Source organism: Lepisosteus platostomus, chromosome 27 (genome assembly GCF_059453375.1).
Source record: "Lepisosteus platostomus isolate fLepPlt1 chromosome 27, fLepPlt1.hap1, whole genome shotgun sequence".
NCBI classification, from domain to species: domain Eukaryota; kingdom Metazoa; phylum Chordata; class Actinopteri; order Semionotiformes; family Lepisosteidae; genus Lepisosteus; species Lepisosteus platostomus.
In genome coordinates this window covers 11,603,296-11,627,329 of record NC_142637.1, presented here as the reverse complement: position 1 = coordinate 11,627,329, position 24,034 = coordinate 11,603,296, and the positions used below count along the sequence as shown (strand labels likewise).

General features: G+C 37.6%; 1 long non-coding RNA gene across 1 annotated transcript in view; it reads left to right on the top strand.

Moving 5' to 3' along the window:
- LOC148639338 (uncharacterized) overlaps nucleotides 1-21,225 on the top strand; it is a 51,173-nt gene extending 29,948 nt beyond the window's left edge. The window contains exons 3-4 of the long non-coding RNA XR_015930870.1: nucleotides 20,140-20,301; nucleotides 20,413-21,225. This is a non-coding gene — a long non-coding RNA (uncharacterized LOC148639338). The remainder of the gene's footprint in view (nucleotides 1-20,139; nucleotides 20,302-20,412) is intronic.
- The last annotated feature ends 2,809 nt before the right edge of the window (nucleotides 21,226-24,034 follow it).

Genomic DNA, 24,034 nt, shown 5'->3' with positions numbered 1-24,034 from the left:
GTGTCAGTTTGCACTGCAGGTGTGCCAGGTAGAGACCATTTAAGAACCCAAAAATATGCTGTCATTTACTGCCGTGGCTAATTTCGGTTAACCTTGTCTCTCACTCACTTTGATGAGCAAAATGTTCATGTCATGATTATAGTCCCCCCTCCTTAAGGGTGCTCCAGCCCTTTCACTAAAGACTTCATTCTGTGCACCTGATCCCTTTTACCTAGCCCACCTTAAAAGCCAGGCGCTGATGCTCATCCGGGTTCTGCATCTGGTTTCCGCATCGTGCGAGTCCGGGACCTGGAAGCGTCTGGTCCCGTTAAGGTTTTAACCTCTGTTCCCATTCCTGTTCCCCGTCCGCCGGTTCCGACCCGGCCTTCGTGGTTTTTAATCCTTCTTCTGATGGATCTCCTGGTTTTGGACTTACTCGTGTGTTTTGGATACTCTAAGGACTACTCTCGGATTGTTCGCCTCGGCCACACCTCCCCGTGCACCAGCGCACCTTGGACACACCCCCCTGTCTTCAGCCCCGTTTTCCTGCATGACGTTTCCCTAGTGTTTCCCCCACTCCGTGGGACTGTGTCGTCCGCTTCGGTCCGGAAAGAACTGTTAGTTACAGTTCATACATAAAGCATACATTTCTGATTGGTCAGAAGAAGCTTCTTAACATATAAGGTATAAACAAAGTCAGAAAGTTAGGCACTTAGGTCAGCCTTAGGCAGTTAACCAAGACCATAATCCGATAAGAAGCTATTCCCTTTCATGTTGCTAAATCACATGTAGGATACATGAGTTACACCTCCACTTAAGAGACCTTAAAAAGACCTTGGCCAGCCAGGAGTGTAGAAAACCGTAAAACAGTTCTTGAGGACCTAATTGTTAACTCTTAACAGGCAAAGGTTCCTTCAGTCCTTTGAGAAATATTTTAGAATTGAACTAAAGTGTGTTTCCGATACAGGAGCATATGTCTGTCAGGGCCTGTTGGAGAGGCCCTGCATGAGAACCCCTGGCTGCAGTTCCACATCCCCCTGAAAGTAAATAGAGCCATAAGCACGGAGCTAAGGACACTGCTCCAGGACATGCTGGCTGTCGATCCTGACCAGCGACCAGAAGCCATCCAGCTGAAGAAGCAAGTCAGGCAAGCCATGGCACGAGAGAAAACATCTTTGTAGTGACTGATAGCAAGATGTCCGTGACCAAGGGCAATTCGTCTGAGTAAAGTCTGATTTCATTTTTATGTCCCGAAAGGCCACTGCCTTTGTGCTGTAGATGTCTGATTTAGACGGGCATTTCTATGGACAACTTTGACTTTTCTGTGGGTCCAATGAAAATAAGTTTTTTAACTTATTCTTTGTTACAGTTTTCGAAAGTTTAAAGACATTCACTGAGTTGACGATAAAAGGAAAAGTTTAATCTTTCACCTCTTCGAAGGTAGGCCGGTCAGAGATACAATATATGTCTTCATGTCTTCATCCTCCATGTTTGTAACTACAGGTTTCACAGTGTTGAGCTAAGACACAAAAACACCTACAAATGGCAGTTCCAAATGTATCAAATGTATAAACCTGGGCTGAAAAAGTGTGTACAGTATATACTCTGTGTAGGTCTGATAAAAGTATTCGAGTCAAAGTGTCATATGGATACAGATTCTCATGATTTTGTATTGTGTGTTTTTTCTCTGTTCTGCTTTATTGAAAGAAATCAGATGCTCTTCCTGAAACTTACCTTAGCTGATTCTTCAGCTAAACCAGACAGACTTCTGAAATTCTCAAATATTATCAAATCTTGTTGGTGCAGAGGTGGTGGAGCCCATTACCAACAGACTCACAGCTGAAATTGCTGTGAAAAGGGCTTCTACCAAATATTAACATGTGGGTGAAAATGTATACAATTGTAATATTTCCTTTTTTCCCATTGAAAGTATAACATACGTGGTGTGAGAAAGAGGTCCTCATTTAATTGCATGAAACTCTGGCACTGGCGCAACAAACTGAACAAAGTTCAAGGGGGTATACGCTTTCTGTAGACACTTTATTTCCTCTTTTTCCATACTCTAAGAAATGATTTGGGAAACCTGTGGGACACTGGAGGTCATTATACATGAGCCTCTTTCTGCACCTTTTAAGCCATTGAAACCTAGTTGCCTTGTTACAAGGTCTAATATTACAGTAGGTGTGGTTTCCGTCTCCTAATTTCTGAGAATGATCAAATTGGGGAATAAGTTGTAGGGAATACCACTCTTTCACTTCTAAGAAAAGACTATCTCAAATGAAACTCGCTATAGAAAGACATCTTGTTGAAAAATTCTTTATTTTTTGTAATTTCTAAAGAAAAAACATTCATCAAGTCCTTCACAAATGTTTTGTTTGTGACTTTCTCTGTTGTTCCCTTTCACACTCAACTGAACTATGTATTATGTCTTGTAAACGTAATCAAACATTTCACTTAGGTGTGTGGGTTAACACAAACCCATATTGTATGAAACATTCAGTTTTTCATTCAAGATTTTTCTAACAATTGCATCCATGCTAGGACTACAGTAAACAACACTTTTTACTAAAGTAAATGAAATTGTTCATTAAACAAGACACATTGTTTTAAATGTATGCAATACGACAACACTAAAAACAACACTGAAACTTTTCATTGAAATACTGGACGAGATTGTGCATATTCAATGGATTTCTCCTGGTGCTTTTTTTCATCAGTCTTTTCATATTCTTGTTCTCTACTCAGGTGTCTCCTGTTCCTTTGGTGATGTCTGCTGTACACACATGGTATCATACACTTGAGCAAAGTGTGATACCACCGTTTGTTCTTCTCCTAAAATAAAGATGAACATTGACAAAAGTCAGAAGCACTCTTTTCTTTGACAGACGAACAAAACAATGCAAGAATAACCATACTCTCTGTTCCTTACTCATTTCTACCTACCTGTTTGACCACTTTGTCTGCTTCAGTCAGGACAGGGTGCTGGGGCTGACTCTGAGCAATCTGAGAAGAGCTCTCTGTGATCTTCTCCCCTACAGTGGCTACATTGTACTCTGTTTGAAATCCAGGTATCGCCTCCGGTAAGTTCCTCGGTCCTTTTTGGGACTTGAAAGGGTAGAATCATTTTGTGACTACATTTCATTGTCATGCACTGATATGTTCTGGTTTGTGTTCGATTACTGCAGGCGTTCAAGAACTTTCTTTTTGTTCTAGATTGGCAGTGTTTGAGATGATAGGAGCTTGTCATATTCTCAACTTATTTTCTCTATGAGACTCTGAATGCTCTGTAAACATACTATTTTAGCAATTCTTAGAAATCTGAAAGCAGTGTTACCTGTATCATTTTTTGTCTTGGTAGTAGTATTGCAGCTCCAACATCAGCACTTAAATAATGGTTTGTGATGTTACTTGTCCTTGGAGTTAGTATACTCCTGAGAAGTCAAGAGAAATCTTACGTAAGCATTAATTGTGTTTCACTTTTGAAAGCAAAGTACGTGTCAAGTACATTGAAGGCATTTGTTGATACTTGTAAGCACTTTCGTTGATTATTATTATCCTTCAATTAGTTATTACAAGTCCAACATTCTCTACATGATCTCACTCCATATTCAGAATGTGGGAATACAGTTGTTTTAAGGAAATGCCACTGAATAGATAGTAGCTGCACTCTACAAAGATGAATTTGCTAATTAATCAGTCAGGGACACAGCTTATACTTCAGTAGTCTTAGATCATTTAATGATGATTATTGTACTTTATAACTAGCAAAATCCCCATATCCTGTTCATTGCCCCTTTTTCAGTCATGTGGATTGACTTATGCCTGAAGTGGTTAATTCTCACCTTGACATCTCATAGAACAACTGAATCTCTACCAAGGGTGAATGTGTCCTTCCTCTTAATGTCTAAAAGAAAAGGTTAAAATTCATTGAAGCAAAATGCAACAACCCAAAATGTTGGGGAGGTCGTTTCCACAGTTATTTCATATGACAGTGCTTGGAGTGAAACTACATGACCATGGTGAAGAAGTAAAAACACTTTACCTTGTTCCTCCTGACTGATGTCCTTATGCTTGTTTTGCACAGTTGAGCGTTTTGTGTCTTGTCGTCTGTGTAGGCAACAGCCCTCTTCCCTGGGATAGAACTAGATGATATTTAGACACGTTAATTTGACTTCTCCATTGCTCACATTGATGTGGATATGATTATAATGCTCTGTTTTGTGGGCTTCCTAAGAAGACAATAAATCCCTTACTACTTGTTCGAAATGCAGTAGCACAGATCCTAACAAATACAAGAAAGAGAATATCATTCCTGTTTTGAAAAAACTTCACTGGTCACCTGTATTATCTAGGATAAATTTGAAAGTTCTTTTACTTGTTTTTAAAGCTTTAAGCGACCTAGCACGTCTGTACCTTACTGAATGTCTGTCTTCATATGTTCCTATACGTGACCTGAGATCTGCACATACTGGCCTACTGCAAATACCACATGTGAAATGCAGAAAGAGTGGAGAGGCTGCTTTTTGTTTTTATGCTTCTAAATTATGAAACTCACTTCCACTTTTTATTAGGCAGTCAAGCTCGGTACATTGTTTTAAAAACCATTTGAAAATGTTGCTTTTAGTTAAAGTGGTTCTTTGTTCTTTCTATTTCTGTTTCTTTTTTTAGTTCTCTTTAATTGTTCTTATTTTATTACGACTTTCCTAATTTTTATTTATTTAATTGACATGTATGTTGCTTTACTGTATTGCTGTATTTTCCTTTACAACTGAAAGTATATCTCTCAATTTTAATATTTTATTTTTACGCTTGGTTTTTAAAGCACCAAAGCACTATTTGTATGAAAGGTGCTCTATAAATAAAGTTTATTATTATTCTTTTTAATATTATTATTATACTTTGTTACATTTTTGGTTAGGACAACGATTCTAGTAGAGGTGGCCTCTTTTACCCCGTTCCAAAAAATTGGAAAACTACCTTCAGAATACACTGACAATGACCATCTACTGTCTCCTCTAACTGTGTATTGTCATCATGCATATCTTGTGTATTATTTATTGTAGTTGGTTTTGTCATTCTGTAAAGAAGCCACCTTTCAAGGCACTATATAAAATAATGTTTGTTATTGTTATTTACATTTTTCATCGTAAAATCTGGCGAAGAGTCTTAAGAGAATATCAAAGAACACGTTGCTCTTACCTTTCCATTCCAAGAAATGCCCTCAGCTCGGATTGCAGAGATTGACCTCTCTGTCTCAAATTCTGAGAAACATAGACTCGATTGAAAAATGACCATTTCCTATGATTCACATAACATCACCAGTCAACATTTGCCACTTGACATCAATAGAAACCATAGAGTACATGACATTTCCAATCAGTTTTCTTTCAAGGTACAATACCAATCGCCTTGCCAAAAGAGTTATACTGCGGTAGATAATTATTACAAATGTCAGATACACGCAGAGTTGTTTGGATTACTATGAAAAGATTGGCAAATATATTTATGTTCATTATGTTTCTTGGAGTGACAGAGCTAAAGAGAAAAAAATACTTACCTTTATCTCTGCAGACAGGATCGCAAGGGATTCCCTTATACTGGGTTCCTATATAACAAATAATACATTATTCAAAAAACATGATATTTCTCTGTCCATTGGCAGCATGATTGTTTATCATTACAGTTTTAGTTAGCTTTAATTTTGTAAACCCCAAGTAAACATAGTTTGTGCCTTTCTCTGAACTTTTTGGCATTTCAATTCAGTTGTTTGTAAGCTTATTTTACAGTTGCTAGGTTGATGAAGTTCCTGAACTGTGCAGTATTTCTTTTGGGTTTGGTGCGAATCATATTCTAGCGGTTGGGGGAAAAAAGCACAGGTGCCATCCCACCATTAAACCCTGAAACTTACCTTAGCCGATTCTTCAACTAAACCAGACATGTTAACTAAGTGTTACAGTATGTTTCAAAGTGTGTATTTTAGCAAACACAACTGAAGTTCTGTTGTCTCCTTGGAGACACCTGGAACTGGTGTGATGCTGGTTCTATGACATCATTCGTTCTAAATGTAAATGCAGGTATTGGCACAACATAGTAAATTGATGTAAAGTTATGGATCCATTTATGATTTTCACTCAGTTTGAAAGAGTTCCTGTCGTGTGGTTAAACTTTGTGTTACGGAGGGTTAACTGGGGTTCTGGCTACTAGTTAGGCTTGGTCATTCAGTCATCTGGTTCATGAAATAGGAAGCTAAGAGATCTGTGTTTTAGTTTTACTGTTTGTTTTTGTTCCATAGAATAAGAAATGTTTCATTAATATTAGTAATAGAGTAGCTGTTTCTCTAAACAGTGTGTGTCAGTTTGCACTGCAGGTGTGCCAGGTAGAGACCATTTAAGAACCAAAAAATATGCTGTCATTTACTGCCGTGGCTAATTTCTGTTAACCTTGTCTCTCACTCACTTTGATGAGCAAAATGTTCATACATAAAGCATACATTTCTGATTGGTCAGAAGAAGCTTCTTAACATATAAGGTATAAACAAAGTCAGAAAGTTAGGCACTTAGGTCAGCCTTAGGCAGTTAACCAAGACCATAATCAGATAAGAAGCTATTCCCTTTCATGTTGCTAAATCACATGTAGGATACATGAGTTACACCTCCACTTAAGAGACCTTAAAGAAACCTTGGCCAGCCAGGAGTGTAGAAAACCGTAAAACAGTTCTTGAGGACCTAATTGTTAACTCTTAACAGGCAAAGGTTCCTTCAGTCCTATGAGAAATATTTTAGAATTGAACTAAAGTGTGTTTCCGATACAGGAGCATATGTCTGTCAGGGCCTATTGGAGAGGCCCTGCATGAGAACCCCTAGCTGCAGTTCCACATCCCCCTGAAAGTAAAGAGAGCCATAAGTACGGAGCTGAGGACACTGCTCCAGGACATGCTGGCTGTCGATCCTGAGCAGCGACCAGAAGCCATCCAGCTTGAGAAGCAAGTCAGGCAAGCCATGGCACGAGAGAAAACATCTTTGTAGTGACTGATAGCAAGATGTCCGTGACCAAGGGCAATTCGTCTGAGTAAAGTCTGATTTCATTTTTATGTCCCGAAGGGCCACTGCCTTTGTGCTGTAGATTTCTGATTTAGACGGGCATTTCTATGGAGAACTTTGACTTTTCTGTAGGTCCAATGAAAATAAGTTTTTTAACTTATTCTTTGTTACAGTTTTCGAAAGTTTAAAGACATTCACTGAGTTGACGATAAAGGAAAAGTTTCATCTTTCACCTCTTCGAAGGTAGTCCGGTCAGAGGTACAATATATGTCTTCATGTCTTCATCCTCCATGTTTGTAACTACAGGTTTCACAGTTGTGAGCTAAGACACAAAAACATCTACAAATGGCAGTTCCAAATGTATCAAAGGTATAAACCTGGGCTGAAAAAGTGTGTACAGTATATACTCTGTGTAGTTCTGATAAATGTATTCGAGTCAAAGTGTCATATGGATACAAATTCTCATGATTTTGTATTGTGTGCTTTTTCTCTGTTCTGCTTTATTGAAAGAAATCAGATGCTCTTCCTGAAACTTACCTTAGCTGATTCTTCAGCTAAACCAGACAGACTTCTCAAATTCTCAAATATTATCAAATCTTGTTGGTGCAGAGGTGGTGGAGCCCTATACCAACAGACTCACAGCTGAAATTGCTGTGAAAAGGGCTTCTACCAAATATTAACACGTGGGTGAAAATGTATGCAGTTCTTATATTTCCTTTTTTTCCATTGAAAGTATAACATATGTGGTGTGAGAAAGAGGTCCTCATTTAAGTGCATGAAACTCAGGCACTGGCGCAACAAACTGAACAAAGTTCAAGGGGGTATACGCTTTCTGTAGACACTTTATTTCCTCTTTTTCCATACTCTAAGAAATGATTTGGGAAACCTGTAGGACACTGGAGGTCATTATACATGAGCCTCTTTCTGCACCTTTTAAGCCATTGAAACCTAGTTGCCTTGTTACAAGGTCTAATATTACAGTAGGTGTGGTTTCCGTCTCCTAATTTCTGAGAATGATCAAATTGGGGAATAAGTTGTAGGGAATACCACTCTTGCACTTCTAAGAAAAGACTATCTCAAATGAAACTCGCTATAGAAAGACATCTTGTTGAAAAATTCTTTATTTTTTGTAATTTCTAAAGAAAAAACATTCATCAAGTCCTTCACAAATGTTTTGTTTGTGACTTTCTCTGTGTTTCCCTTTCACACTCAACTGAACTATGTGTTATGTCTTGTAAACGTAATCAAACATTTCACTTAGGTGTGTGGGTTAACACAAACCCATATTGTATGAAACATTCAGTTTTTCATTCAAGTTTTTTCTAACAATTGCATCCATTCTAGGACTACAGTAAACAACACTTTTTACTAAAGTAAATGAAATTGTTCATTAAACAAGACACATTGTTTTAAATGTATGCAATACGACGACACTAAAAACAACACTGAAACTTTTCATTGAAATACTGGACGAGATTGTGCATATTCAATGTATTTCTCCTGGTGCTTTTTTCATCAGTCTTTTCATTTTCTTGTTCTCTACTCAGGTGTCTCCTGTTCCTTTGGTGATGTCTGCTGTACACACATGGTATCATACACTTGAGCAAAGTGTGATACCACCGTTTGTTCTTCTCCTAAAATAAAGATGAACATTGACAAAAGTCAGAAGCACTCTTTTCTTTGACAGATGAACAAAACAATGCAAGAATAACCATAATCTCTGTTCCTTACGCATTTCTACCTACCTGTTTGACCACTTTGTCTCCTTCAGTCAGGACAGAGTGCTGGGGCTGACTCTGAGCAACCTGAGAAGAGCTCTCTGTGATCTTCTCCCCTACATTGGCTACATTGTGCTGTGTTTGAAATCCAGGGATAAGTTCCTCGGTCCTTTTTGGGACTTGAAAGCGTAGAATCATTTTGTGACTACATTTCATTGTCATGCACTGATATGTTCTGGTTTGTGTTTGATTACTGTAGGCATTCAAGTGCTTTCTTTTTGTTCTAGATTGGCAGTGTTTGAGATGGTAGGAACTTGTCATATTCTCAACTTATTTTCTCTATGAGACTCTGAATGCTCTGTAAACATACTATTTTAGCGATTCTTAGAAATCTGAAAGCAGTGTTACCTGTATCATTTTTTGTCTTGGCACAGATGCAGCCATTCAAAATGGGTGAGGTATTTCGCGGCATACCCCGGTGGGCGTGTCGCGGTATCATGCGGTATCACGTGGTGTCACGTATCATTTGACGCTCTGCCGGAAACTATCCGGCGTCACCTTGTAAAACCGCCAGGGGGAGCTTAACCTCTCATTTACAGCATTTGAGCCTTTAATTTTGAACTGTGTATTACAGCATGTTAATCATCAGTCATTAAAATGTTGGTATATTTTATGAAAGCAAGATTGCTCAGTTGGACAAAAGTACACAACCTACCTTTACCAGAAATATTTATGCATCAAAGCTGAAGATATTACTGAAGATATTACTAATAGTATTAATAATGGATGACTTTGGCCAAGCTGTATACTCAAAGTATAATTTCTTTAGCACATTTGTACAAGCACTTGGAATCTGTCCAAGCCATACATTGTCAGGCATTTTGTTTTACTTCAACGGGCATAAAAACTTCCTTGCTTTTAACAGGGCGTTTCATAATTTCTAAATACGAAAATGATTTAAAATGCGACACTTATCATTCAACTAGAGCTTAAAATATCACAAGGATCATCAAGAGCACAGCAAAGAGTGTATTAAAAGACACTTGTATTTATCAACGCTTTCTTTTCCGTATACCAGATTTTATGGAACCACTTCAGAAGGGTGTCAGCCAGTCAGATTCCAGGAATCGGTACTTTAAAGGAAAAATACACACCGGTATTCCATTTCTCCCTAACGATTTTAAGCATCAAAGTATTTAACTAGCATGTGAAATAGCGTGTGAAAAAGTGGTAGTTTTAAGCATTTCTGCTAATATAATATGTAATCGCGTATCTAAAGAATTTAATAATGGTATGATTATATTCGTGTGCTGCGACAGGGCTGTGTAGGGCTGTTTCGCCTGCCTGTTCATGCGAGCTGTCTTATAGTCTACTGGTCTAGGTGCGTGACTAACAACTGGCAGGTTGTGAGTTCGAATCCAGCTGGTGCTGGACTTTTCTTTTAACAAACATTTCTTCGAAAAAATAGAATAGCGATATTATGGACAATCAATTGACTTTTATATTTCAAAATATCGCAACATGATCGATTCTAAGTCATTTTTGATAACAATGAATAGTCACCTTCTTCCCTTTAAAAGCTAGCAAGACAGGTTTCGATTCACATTAGCTGGCGAGCCTTGTTAAAAAAACTAATGATAATGTAACATGTCACTGTTTGTTCATGAACAAAGTTATACTGAGATTTCCTTAGATACGCGATTAAAAAATAAATAAATAAACATTTGAATCTCCTGCGGAACACATTCCATAAGAATCACCGGTTTTACAGTATATATCGCCTTTAAAGGTGGCTTCTCAAAACGCTTTACGGGATAAAAACAACCAGAACAGCAGCAACAACAATATTGTATTTCATTGCACTTTGAAAACCAAGTAATAACTTAACTTAATACGTGCAAACGTTTTGTATGTTGCTGTCGTGAATGCCTGCGTACCCATAAGTATCTTATTTGCCTTGAGTCCTGTCTACAGTATATTTGTCCCCCTACCCCCCTCTCTCCCTCAATTCAATTCAATTCAAGGTGTTTTATTTGCATGACAGATGGGTACAATTCTTGTTGGGAATGTATACTTTGATATTTACACCCGGCGCGGCACCGAGGGAGCGTCTGCATTTATAACTTAGTTTTTAAAATTAGTCAAGCAATATGAAGCATCTCCTTTTACTTTTAAGTCCCTTAAATACATTGAGCACAGCTTTCTCACCACTTAAGATTGATTTTCGATACCATCCTTACACAAAGCAGAAACTTTCCGATGACTCACAGTACAAGTGGAAAGATTACAGATTTTAATCGTCTTTAATTTTATTACATTATATGTTTTAGGAACGTTTCATCTAAACAAACACCACAAAACTATTCTCGATTTTATTTCTGAATGTTAAGTTACACCTGCAGTAGTTCTCTGTTTTAAATACATCGAATTAAGAAAGTTATGTGTAGCACTTTAGATCTTTTTTTCTGAACCAGGGAAAATCTGATCATGTTTCTCTATAACAATAATAAAAAACTTTATTTTACATATCGCCTTTAAAAGTGTTCCGCCGGGGATTCAAAAAAATTATTTTAAATAGGCTGATAAAGCTTAGGCTACTGTAACTGTATTCTAGCCTGTATTACAACAGAACATTGAACAATGCAACGTAAATTGCAAAAATGCACTTGGAATCTGTCCAAGCCCTCCTACAAAAACTATTTAAACTGCGACACTGATCATTCATCTCTAAACTTTATTTTATATAGCGTTTTAAGCGAATAGGTAATTAGATTGCTCATAAACCTAATCGCTTTTTCTACATAAACACAGCGTGATTGCTCTCTGAAAATGCTTTTCCTTTATATTTACAGTAGGTACTGTTAAACCAACAGCGTACTGTTAAACCAACACATTAGCATCTTAAAGCGATTCTATTGAGGGAGTAGCCCAGCTACCACTTAACACTGTACTTCCTACTTTGAATACCTGTGAGACCGGTTTAATTCGTCACAGCCAGCACTCCGGGAGAGAGGGGTTGAGTAGGCGAGATTTCCAGCGAAAGACACCTCCCCCTCAAAAACCCAGTAAACAGTAATGCTTTAAGTTGAAAATCGAGGTAGATTTTGAGGATGATAAAGAGGGTAAACTGGGATGGGAGGAGGGTTTGGTTTTGCATAAGGGGCAGAAGATTTCCCTTGTAAGGATGGTATCAAAAGCAATCTTAAGTGGTGAGAAAGCTGTGCTCATTGTATTTAAGGGACTTAAAAGTAAAAGGAGATGCTTCATATTGCTTGACTAATTTTAAAAACTAAGTTATAAATGCAGACGCTCCCTCGGTGCGCTGCTCTGGTATGCCGGCTCTTACACAGTGCCTGTCGGCAGTAAGCATTACAATATACATACCCATCACTGCTTGTACCCATCTGTCATGCAAATGAAACACCTTGAATTGAATTGAATTCACACGCGTTGCAGTATGCTCCTATTCTTTTTATGCTCAGCTACTAAGATTTCCCTTCAGTGGTAAAATTAGATATGAATATTCAATACTTAAACAGGCACAGTTAAGACATGAAATATACATATACATACTGTATACAGTACAGTTTGCATACGGTAATATGTTTATGTTCCTAAATCAATCTCTTTTATGAGCATGTGAAAGGCATGGTGAATCACTGTACTTTGCATGATTGGAAACAAATGCGTGATTGCGAAATCCTGTGGTGTTACTTTTACAAAGACAGTCAATGAAAAAAATAATGTTGACCAGGGCAATACTTTGAGTTTACACTTACAGCTTGTCCAAGGTCATTCATTATTAATACTATTAGTAATATGAAGACAGTACGTACAGTTATAATTCAAACGGAATTAAAAACTACACATCCCAGTTACCATGGTGGTGCTTGTGATCATTGCGTTTAACCAACGAAACAGGGCAAAAAATCAGTCACATGACTTTGGGGCAGAGTTTCAAAAGCTTAACCTATCAGCAACAAAGTGAAATTTACACGATAGGCTACCTCAAACTGTCAGTTACACGACTTTTAAGTCCCTTAAATACATTGAGCACAGCTTTCTCACCACTTAAGATTGCTTTTGATACCATCCTTACAAGGGAAACACACTCCATAGGAATCAGCGCTTTTATACAGTATATCGCCTTTAAACACATATATTTAAACACGCGTTTACGATTTAAATCAAAACGCGATTCAAATTAATATAAATGTATATTTTGTAACGCATAGGTGACTATTCATTGTTATTAAAAAGACTTAAATTCCATCATGTCGTGATATTTAGAAATATAAATTTGTTTGGTGCGAGTGAGGTTTTATTTAATCTCTGACCAAGGGAAACATTTCATTTTTTCAAAGAAATGTTTGTTAAAAAATAAAGTCATAGTTCCATGGGATTCAATCACAGACCATGTGACATGGGAGTCAGGAAACTAACACACAGCGCCACCGGATTTAATAACGCTATAAAATAATGTGACTAGGCACAGAAAAAGTTTACAGCACAGTACAATAATAAATGCTGACCATGACTTTAGAAGCATAAAGTACCTTACACTCAATTTAAACACAAGCTGTCTTTCTGTATGAACCTCTAAGCTGGTTCATACAGAAAATGTAGAAATGCATTAGCCTGATTATGATTAAAAAACACATAATTAAACACGCGTTTGCGATTTAAATCAGAACACGATTAAAATCAATATAGATGTTTATATTGTAACGCATACTGTCCAGCCTCCATTTCTCTATAAAAATTTACTGTTGCACACACACACAATAGAAGCAGGAACCGCTGTCAGAAAGGAAGAAGGTGACTATTCATTGTTATCAAAAATGACTTAGAATCGATCATGTTGCGATATTTTGAAATATAAAAGTCAATTGATTGTCCATAATATCGCTATTCTATTTTTTCGAAGAAATGTTTGTTAAAAGAAAAGTCCAGCACCAGCTGGATTCGAACACACAACCTGTGTGTTGTTAGTCACGCACCTAGACCAGTAGGCTACAAGACAACTCACATTCACAGGGAGGCGAAACAGCCTTACACAGCCCTGTCACAGTACACGGATATAATCATACCGTTATTAAATTCTTTAGATACGCGATTCCATATTATATTCCCCTTTAATCAAATTCTAAAAGTATGCTTGTTGATCCTAACAAATACAAGAAAGAGAATATCATTCCTGTTTTGAAAAAAACTTCACTGTTCACCTGTATTATCTAGGATAAACTTGAAAGTTCTTTTACTTGTTTTTAAAGCTTTAAGCGACCTAGCACGTCTGTACCTTACTGAATGTCTGTCTTCATATGTTCCTATACGTGACCTGAGATCTGCACATACTGGCCTACTGCAAATAGCACATGTGAAATGCAGAAAGAGTGGAGAGGCTGCTTTTTGTTTTTATGCTTCTAAATTATGAAACTCACTACCACTTTTTATTAGGCAGTCAAGCTCGGTACATTGTTTTAAAAACCATTTGAAAATGTTGCTTTTAGTTAAAGTGGTTCTTTGTTCTTTCTATTTATGTTTCTTTTTTTAGTTCTCTTTAATTGTTCTTATTTTATTACGACTTTCCTAATTTTTATTTATTTAATTGACATGTATGTTGCTTTACTGTATTGCTGCATTTTCCTTTACAACTGAAAGTATATCTCTCTATTTTAATATTTTATTTTTACGCTTGGTTTGTAAAGCACCAAAGCACTATTTGTATGAAAGGTGCTCTATAAATAAAGTTTATTATTATTCTTTTTAATATTATTATTATACTTTGTTACATTTTTGGTTAGGACAAAGATTCTAGTAGAGGTGGCCTCTTTTACCCCGTTCCAAAAAATTGGAAAACTACCTTCAGAATACACTGACAATGACCATCTACTGTCTCCTCTAACTGTGTATTGTCATCATGCATATCTTGTGTATTATTTATTGTAGTTGGTTTTGTCATTCTGTAAAGAAGCCACCTTTCAAGGCACTATATAAAATAATGTTTGTTATTATTATTTACATTTTTCATCGTAAAATCTGGCGAAGAGTCTTAAGAGAATATCAAAGAACACGTTGCTCTTACATTTCCATTCCAAGAAATGCCCTCAGCTCGGAGCTCAAATTCTCGGAGCTCAAATTCTGAGAAACATAGACCAGGGCAATACTATGAGTTTACAAATTGTTTACATGACATTTCCAATCAGTTTTCTTTCAAGGTACAATACCAATCGCCTTGCCAGAAGAGTTATACTGCGGTAGATAAATATTACAAATGTCAGATACACGCAGAGTTGTTTGGATTACTATGAAAAGATTGGCAAAATATATTTATGTTCATTATATTTCTTGGAGTGATATATACACTTAGCACAGTTCATCCTGCTACCAACATTGAATAAAAAAAATCTTATGATTTCTATATTTATGTCTTCATTTAGTGGTTTCATTAGTGACAAAGGCTAAACTTTCTTGGAAAAATGTATTTTATGTGTTGCGGAAAAAACTGACTTGCTTTAACAAAGTATGTTTACAAATCCTTTCACCTGGCAATCTACCTGAATGCCCAACTATCTGAGAAGCCCTCCATGAAACCATGGTTGCTATTAATTCATTTAGGGCTCATTGACAGAATTGCTGTTTTTTATGCATGCTAATTTTCTGATTCCTCACTCTGTTTCATGTTTATAGATAAGACTTTATTGATCGCGAAGGGAAATTGATGTACATGAACATGTTTGCATGTTCTTTTGTAACATACACCTTTTTGTGATTTTTTTGTATATCTAAGCAAGTGTTCCTGCATCCCTCTTCTGCACTATAGGCATGGCTTTTTTTCTGTTTGCTCCATTTCTAAAACTTTTTGCTCATGTGCATTTTTGTATTTTTTTACACCTCTAGCACTTTAACGTCCTGAATTTTCATTTGCCTTAATTTGTAGAATGAATTTGAGTTTTAGCCTTAAAAATCTTAAGTTTTCACTATCTTTTGTTTCTTGTCCTACAACTGTTATTATTGATCACCGAATTATTGTACTTGACATGACTTTCCTGAACGTCTATGACAGGCAGAGAGAGTGCTGTTTCTGGTGCGATCTTTTGCAGCTGACATTTCACTGTTTTAAACGAACAAGAAATTAGATTGCTTATAAATCACTTATCCTATATAAATACAGCGTAATTGCCCTTCGCAAATCCTCTTTTTCTTGTTCGTTTTAGAGACCTTGATCGAAACTGATTTTAGATGTCAGAAAGGATTTCTTTTCTCTGTATTTCCTACATTGCTTTGTCGAGATTTTAACTTTATATTTAGGCTCAGATTTCAACTATAAATCGTACACTAATTAATAGCAGTAAAGACTGATGTTTTGCTCCCTCTTACCACAAAAATATATATGTTTTGTAGCTGGGATGAACTTTATTTCGTACGCGTAGCTACTGCGATTTGGACACGAAGCGGTTAAAGATGGCGGCAAATCAGGCACCCAGAGAGGGGAGGGGCGTCTTCTCGCCTCCATAACTAAAATGCCAAATAGGAGTGGCTTAAGCGACATACACAGTCGTGTAACTGACAGTTTGAGGTAGCCTATCGTGTAAATTTCGCTTTGTTGCTGATAGGTTAAACTTTCGAAACTCTGCCCCAAAGTCATGTGACTGATTTTTAGCCCTGTTGGTTAAACGCAATGATCACAAGCACCACCATGGTAACTGGGATGTGTAGTTTTCAATTCCGTTTGAATTATAACTGTACGTACTGTCTTCATATTTGACCAGGGCTTTAAAGAGAAGGCGCGCCAAAAAATTTCGGTGCCGTCGTCTCCGCTTTAAAGGTACAACCGTGCTGGAAGAATTTGACCTCGGAACGTTTGCCCAGCGTACTCCTAGGTACTTAACTGTCGTGTGGATAGTTTCACAAGAATCAGACAAAGGTTTAAGCATCGCTTGTTCTAGATAAAACTGCAAAAAAAACAAAACAACAACCCATAATGTATTTCTTTGCGGCTCTGTTTGCCCAAATCATTTATTCACAACTTGAAATCTAGAAAATAATGTTACGTAACTAAAATCCACAATATGGAAACAGAACCTGTGTAATTGTTGATAGATGATGTACTCGTAACATTTTTACAAGACGAACTACAACATTTAAAAAATGACTTGTATGTACTTGATATCTCTAATCAATCCACGGGGACATTGTTAAAAGCAGAGTCCCAGCACAAAACGGAACTAAAACGCATACCGTTTAACGCTTCTTATTAGTTGCTCAAAAGTAATTTGACCGTATGAAATGCATAATATAAACCTATAAACATATACGTGAGCAGTATTTACGTACTGTAGTATCGGTGTTAAGACATACCTCTCAAAAACTATGAATCAAGTTAAAAATATCTCAAGACCGATTCTGGTCATAATGAAACCATGTTTCGTGTATGTTTTCTTTAAAGTACCGAGACCAGCCATATACTGTATGTTTATGTTCCAAAATTAATATCGTTTATGGCCTTCACACGCGTTGCAGTATGCTACTATTCTTTTTATGCTCAGGCACTAAGATTTCCCTTCAGTGGTAAAATTAGATATGAATATTCAATACTTAAACAGGCACAGTTAGGACATTAAATATACATATACATACTGTATACAGTACAGTTTGCATACGGTAATATGTTTATGTTCCTAAATCAATCTCTTTTATGAGCACGTGAAAGGCATGGTGAATCGATTCTCAAAAATTACTGTACTTTGCATGACTGGAAAAAAATGCGTCATTGCGAAATGCTGTGGTGTTACTTTTACAAAGACGTTCAATGAAAAAAATAATGTGGACCAAGGGCAATACTTTGAGTTTACACTTACAGCTTGTCCAAGGTCATTCATTATTAATACTATTAGTAATATCTTCGTTAAAGACTTTGATGGCGACAGCTCAAACATGAGAGGTTGAGCTTTATTAGCTCCACCTTGCAGAAATTCCGGATACTATTATTTTGCTTGTCGTATTATAGGAGAATTTACGGTAACTCGCGGTATTTACCGGTAACTCGCGGTATTTACCGGTAGCTTGCGGTAGATTGCGTACAGCGTACCGGAAAATAATGCGGTATCGCCCGCGCATTTTGAATGGCTGCATCTGTATTAATTTGTTTGGTGCGAGTGAGGTTTTTTTCCCCCAACAACTTTCCAGAGGAGCTATAAATATTTTAAATAAATACACACAGTATTGCTCATAAGATCTGCTATTTGAGGTCCAGTTATTTAGATGCAAACATCTTATTTTATCTCAGCTTTTCAGCTGAGATACACAGATCATACATAAACAATGCAGTAAAAAAATGTCTCATCAAGTATTTAATCATTAGGTATAACAGTTTCCCTTTAGGCCTCTGAAAACACCACCTTCTACCTTGTGAATACCAGTACCTCCTAATTGTCTAAAGACTTTATTTAAATTAAAAAAAAAAACTGATGTGCTGAAACAGTACAATTAAACACGCTCTGCAGAAAAGGGGATGGTTGTTAGGTCAGCTTCAGTTTTACACGTACAGTACACATTTGATTTCATTTAAATTATGAGGTACCCTGTATCTGCAGGACTCTAGAGGCTCTCAGTCATGTCACTTTGCAGTTGATTTCTTCTAGAGGTTCCTAGATTCTTATTGTAAATAAAAGGAACAGCATACAGTGGGACTTTTTCAAAAACGGGGAACAAATTTCAACATCCGACTGCACCGAGCACACAAATATTGGTTCTAGGCTCCTGAATCACCTTTGGTCCCTGGATCATTGCTTTTAACCATTTACACAAGGTTTTTACTGTAAAGCACTTTCACAGCTCAACATAAATGGACCTTCTGGGGCACAGGCTTTAAAGGAGCTTTTTAAAAAAAACAGACTTTGCCTTTCCTGTTATAAGCTATTCTTTTAGCATATGACAAGCATGCCCTTATTATGGCGATATCCTCCTAAACATTGGAGAAATAACTTTGTTAGGATCTGAGCTACTGCATTTCGAACAAGTAGTAAGGGATTTATTGTTTTCTTGTGAAGAAAGATGTGAAGACGGGGGTTTGAATTTAATCTTTTCTGTAGGGGGTTTAGACTTCTAAGTCACAAGCTGGGGTTTATGGCAGGAAAGGGGGTTAACTGATAAGGATTGCAGATGCAAGCTAGGAACCCCCCTGGGTGTAATCTTAAACTGACCATTTGTCCAGAACATCGTAAACTGGCCAAATACCATGAACCCCCCTCTTTACCATCAGAGCGAGTGACGTCAGAAACGGAGAAGAAAACACGATATAACCCAAAAGTTTGTAACAGTACGTTGAACAATACTGCGGTTTTGTTGTTTCTTGCGGGAAACAAGACTTCGGCTTTATTGTTCCTTGCATGCAATAAACTCATTTGTTTTACTTCATCTCGGGATCAAGAACCTTATTTCTTCTGTTACAACACTTGGGAAGCCCACAAAACAGAGCATTACAATCATATCCACATCAATGTGAGCAATAGAGAAGTCAAATAACGTGTCTAAATATCATCTAGTTCTATCCCAGGGAAGAGGGCTGTTGCCTTCACAGACGACAAGACAAGACGACTTAGACATTAAGAGGAAGGACACATTCACCCTTGGTAGGGATTCAGTTGTTCTATGAGATGTCAAGGTGAGAATTAACCACTTCAGGCATAAGTCAATCCACACGATGAAAAAGGGGCAATGAACAGGATATGGGGATTTTGCTAGTTATAAAGTACAATAATCATCATTAAATGATCTAAGACTACTGAAGTATAAGATGTGTCCCTGACTGATTAATTAGCAAATTCATCTTTGTAGAGTGCAGCTACTATCTATTCAGTGGCATTTCCTTAAAACAACTGTATTCCCACATTCTGAATATGGAGTGAGATCATGTAGAGAATGTTGGACTTGTAATAACTAATTGAAGGATAATAATAATCAACGAAAGTGCTTACAAGTATCAACAAATGCCTTCAAAGTACTTGACATGTACTTTGCTTTCAAAAGTGAAACATAATTAATGCTTACGTAAGATTTGTCTTGACTTCTCAGGAGTATACTAACTCCAAGGACAAGTAACATCACAAACCATTATTTACGTGCTGATGTTGGAGCTGCAATACTACTACCAAGACAAAAAATGATACAAGTAACACTGCTTTCAGATTTCTAAGAATTGCTAAAATAGTATGTTTACAGAGCATTCAGAGTCTCATAGAGAAAATAAGTTGAGAATATGACAAGTTCCTACCATCTCAAACACTGCCAATCTAGAACAAAAAGAAAGTACTTGAACGCCTGCAGTAATCGAACACAAACCAGAACATATCAGTGCATGACAATGAAATGTAGTCACAAAATGATTCTACCCTTTCAAGTCCCAAAAAGGACCGAGGAACTTACCGGAGGCAATACCTGGATTTCAAACAGAGTACAATGTAGCCACTGTAGGGGAGAAGATCACAGAGAGCTCTTCTCAGATTGCTCAGAGACAGCCCCAGCACCCTGTCCTGACTGAAGCAGACAAAGTGGTCAAACAGGTAGGTAGAAATAAGTAAGGAACAGAGAGTATGGTTATTCTTGCATTGTTTTGTTCGTCTGTCAAAGAAAAGAGTGCTTCTGACTTTTGTCAATGTTCATCTTTATTTTAGGAGAAGAACAAACGGTGGTATCACACTTTGCTCAAGTGTATGATACCATGTGTGTACAGCAGACATCACCAGAGGAACAGGAGACACCTGAGTAGAGAACAAGAATATGAAAAGACTGATGAAAGAAAGCACCAGGAGAAATCCATTGAATATGCACAATCTCGTACAGTATTTCAATGAAAAGTTTCAGTGTTGTTTTTAGTGTCGTCGTATTGCATACATTTAAAACAATGTGTCTTGTTTAATGAACAATTTCATTTACTTTAGTAAAAAGTGTTGTTTACTGTAGTCCTAGCATGGATGCAATTGTTAGAAAAATCTTGAATGAAAAACTGAATGTTTCATACAATATGGGTTTGTGTTAACCCACACACCTAAGTGAAATGTTTGATTACGTTTACAAGACATAATACATAGTTCAGTTGAGTGTGAAAGGGAACAACAGAGAAAGTCACAAACAAAACATTTGTGAAGGACTTGATGAATGTTTTTTCTTTAGAAATGACAAAAAATAAAGAATTTTTCAACAAGATGTCTTTCTATAGCGAGTTTCATTTGAGATAGTCTTTTCTTAGAAGTGAAAGAGTGGTATTCCCTACAACTTATTCCCCAATTTGATCATTCTCAGAAATTAGGAGACGGAAACCACACCTACTGTAATATTAGACCTTGTAACAAGGCAACTAGGTTTCAATGGCTTAAAAGGTGCAGAAAGAGGCTCATGTATAATGACCTCCAGTGTCCCACAGGTTTCCCAAATCATTTCTTAGAGTATGGAAAAAGAGGAAATAAAGTGTCTACAGAAAGCGTATACCCCCTTGAACTTTGTTCAGTTTGTTGCGCCAGTGCCAGAGTTTCATGCAATGAAATGAGGACCTCTTTCTCACACCACATATGTTATACTTTCAATGGGTAAAAAGGAAATATTACAATTGTATACATTTTCACCCACATGTTAATATTTGGTAGAATCCCTTTTCACAGCAATTTCAGCTGTGAGTCTGTTGATAATGGGCTCCACCACCTCTGCACCAACAAGATTTGATAATATTTGAGAATTTCAGAAGTCTGTCTGGTTTAGCTGAAGAATCAGCTAAGGTAAGTTTCAGGAAGAGCATCTGATTTCTTTCAATAAAGCAGAACAGAGAAAAAACACACAATACAAAATCATGAGAATCTGTATCCATATGACACTTTGACTCGAATACTTTTATCAGACCTACACTGAGTATATACTGTACACACTTTTTCAGCCCAGGTTTATACATTTGATACATTTGGAACTGCCACTTGTAGGTGTTTTTGTGTCTTAGCTCAACACTGTGAAACCTGTAGTTACAAACATGGAGGATGAAGACATGAAGACATATATTGTACCTCTGACCGGCCTACCTTTGAAGAGGTGAAAGATGAAACTTTTCCTTTATCGTCAACTCAGTGAATGTCTTTAAACTTTCGAAAACTGTAACAAAGAATAAGTTAAAAAACTTGTTGTCATTGGACCCACAGAAAAGTCAAAGTTGTCCATAGAAATGCCCGTCTAAATCAGACATCTACAGCACAAAGGCAGTGGCCTTTCGGGACAAAAAAATGAATTCAGACTTTACTCAGACGAATTGCCCTTGGTCACGGACATCTTGCTATCAGTCACTACAAAGATGTTTTCTCTCGTGCCATGGCTTGCCTGACTTGCTTCTTCAGCTGGATGGCTTCTGGTCGCTGGTCAGGATCGACAGCCAGCATGTCCTGGAGCAGTGTCCTTAGCTCCGTGCTTATGGCTCTATTTACTTTCAGGGGGATGTGGAACTGCAGCCAGGGGTTCTCATGCAGGGCCTCTTCAACAGGCCCTGACAGACATATGCTCCTGTATCGGAAACACACTTTAGTTCAATTCTAAAATATTTCTCAAAGGACTGAAGGAACCTTTGCCTGTTAAGAGTTAACAATTAGGTCCTCAAGAACTGTTTTACGGTTTTCTACACTCCTGGCTGGCCAAGGTCTCTTTAAGGTCTCTTAAGTGGAGGTGTAACTCATGTATCCTACATGTGATTTAGCAACATGAAAGGGAATAGCTTCTTATCGGATTATGGTCTTGGTTAACTGCCTAAGGCTGACCTAAGTGCCTAACTTTCTGACTTTGTTTATACCTTATATGTTAAGAAGCTTCTTCTGACCAATCAGAAATGTATGCTTTATGTATGAACTGTAACGAACAGTTCTTTCCGGACCCTATGCGGACGACACAGTCCCACGGAGTGGGGGAAACACTAGGGAAACGTCATGCAGGAAAACGGGGCTGAAGACAGGGGGGTGTGTCCAAGGTGCGCTGGTGCACGGGGAGGTGTGGCCGAGGCGAACAATCCGAGAGTAGTCCTTAGAGTATCCAAAACACACGAGTAAGTCCAAAACCAGGAGATCCATCAGAAGAAGGATTAAAAACCACGAAGGCCGGGTCGGAACCGGCGGACGGGGAACAGGAATGGGAACAGAGGTTAAAACCTTAACGGGACCAGACGCTTCCAGGTCCCGGACTCGCACGATGCGGAAACCAGATGCAGAACCCGGGTGAGCATCAGCGCCTGGCTTTTAAGGTGGGCTAGGTAAAAGGGATCAGGTGCACAGAATGAAGTCTTTAGTGAAAGGGCTGGAGCACCCTTAAGGAGGGGGGACTATAATCATGACATGAACATTTTGCTCATCAAAGTGAGTGAGAGACAAGGTTAACAGAACCAGAACCAGGGAAGAGGGCTGTTGCCTACACAGACGACAAGACACAAAACGCTCAACTGTGCAAAACACGCATAAGGACATCAGTCAGGAGGAACAAGGTAAAGTGTTTTTACTTCTTCACCATGGTCATGTAGTTTCACTCCAAGCACTGTCATATGAAATAACTGTGGAAACGACCTCCCCAACATTTTGGACTGTTGCATTTTGCTTCAATGAATTTTAACCTTTTCTTTTAGACATTAAGAGGAAGGACACATTCACCCTTGGTAGAGATTCAGTTGTTCTATGAGATGTCAAGGTGAGAATTAACCACTTCAGGCATAAGTCAATCCACATGACTGAAAAAGGGGCAATGAACAGGATATGGGGATTTTGCTAGTTAGAAAGTACAATAATCATCATTACATGATCTAAGACTACTGAAGTATAAGCTGTGTCCCTGACTGATTAATTAGCAAATTCATCTTTGTAGAGTGCAGCTACTATCTATTCAGTGGCATTTCCTTAAAACATCTGTATTCCCACATTCTGAATATGGAGTGAGATCATGTAGAGAATGTTGGACTTTTAATAACTAATTGAAGGATAATAATAATCAACGAAAGTGCTTACAAGTATCAACAAATGCCTTCAAAGTACTTGACACGTACTTTGCTTTCAAAAGTGAAACATAATTAATGCTTACGTAAGATTTCTCTTGACTTCTCAGGAGTATACTAACTCCAAGGACAAGTAACATCACAAACCATTATTTAAGTGCTGATGTTGGAGCTGCGATACTACTACCAAGACAAAAAATGATACAGGTAACACTGCTTTCAGATTTCTAAGAATTGCTAAAATAGTATGTTTACAGAGCATTCAGAGTCTCATAGAGAAAATAAGTTCCTAT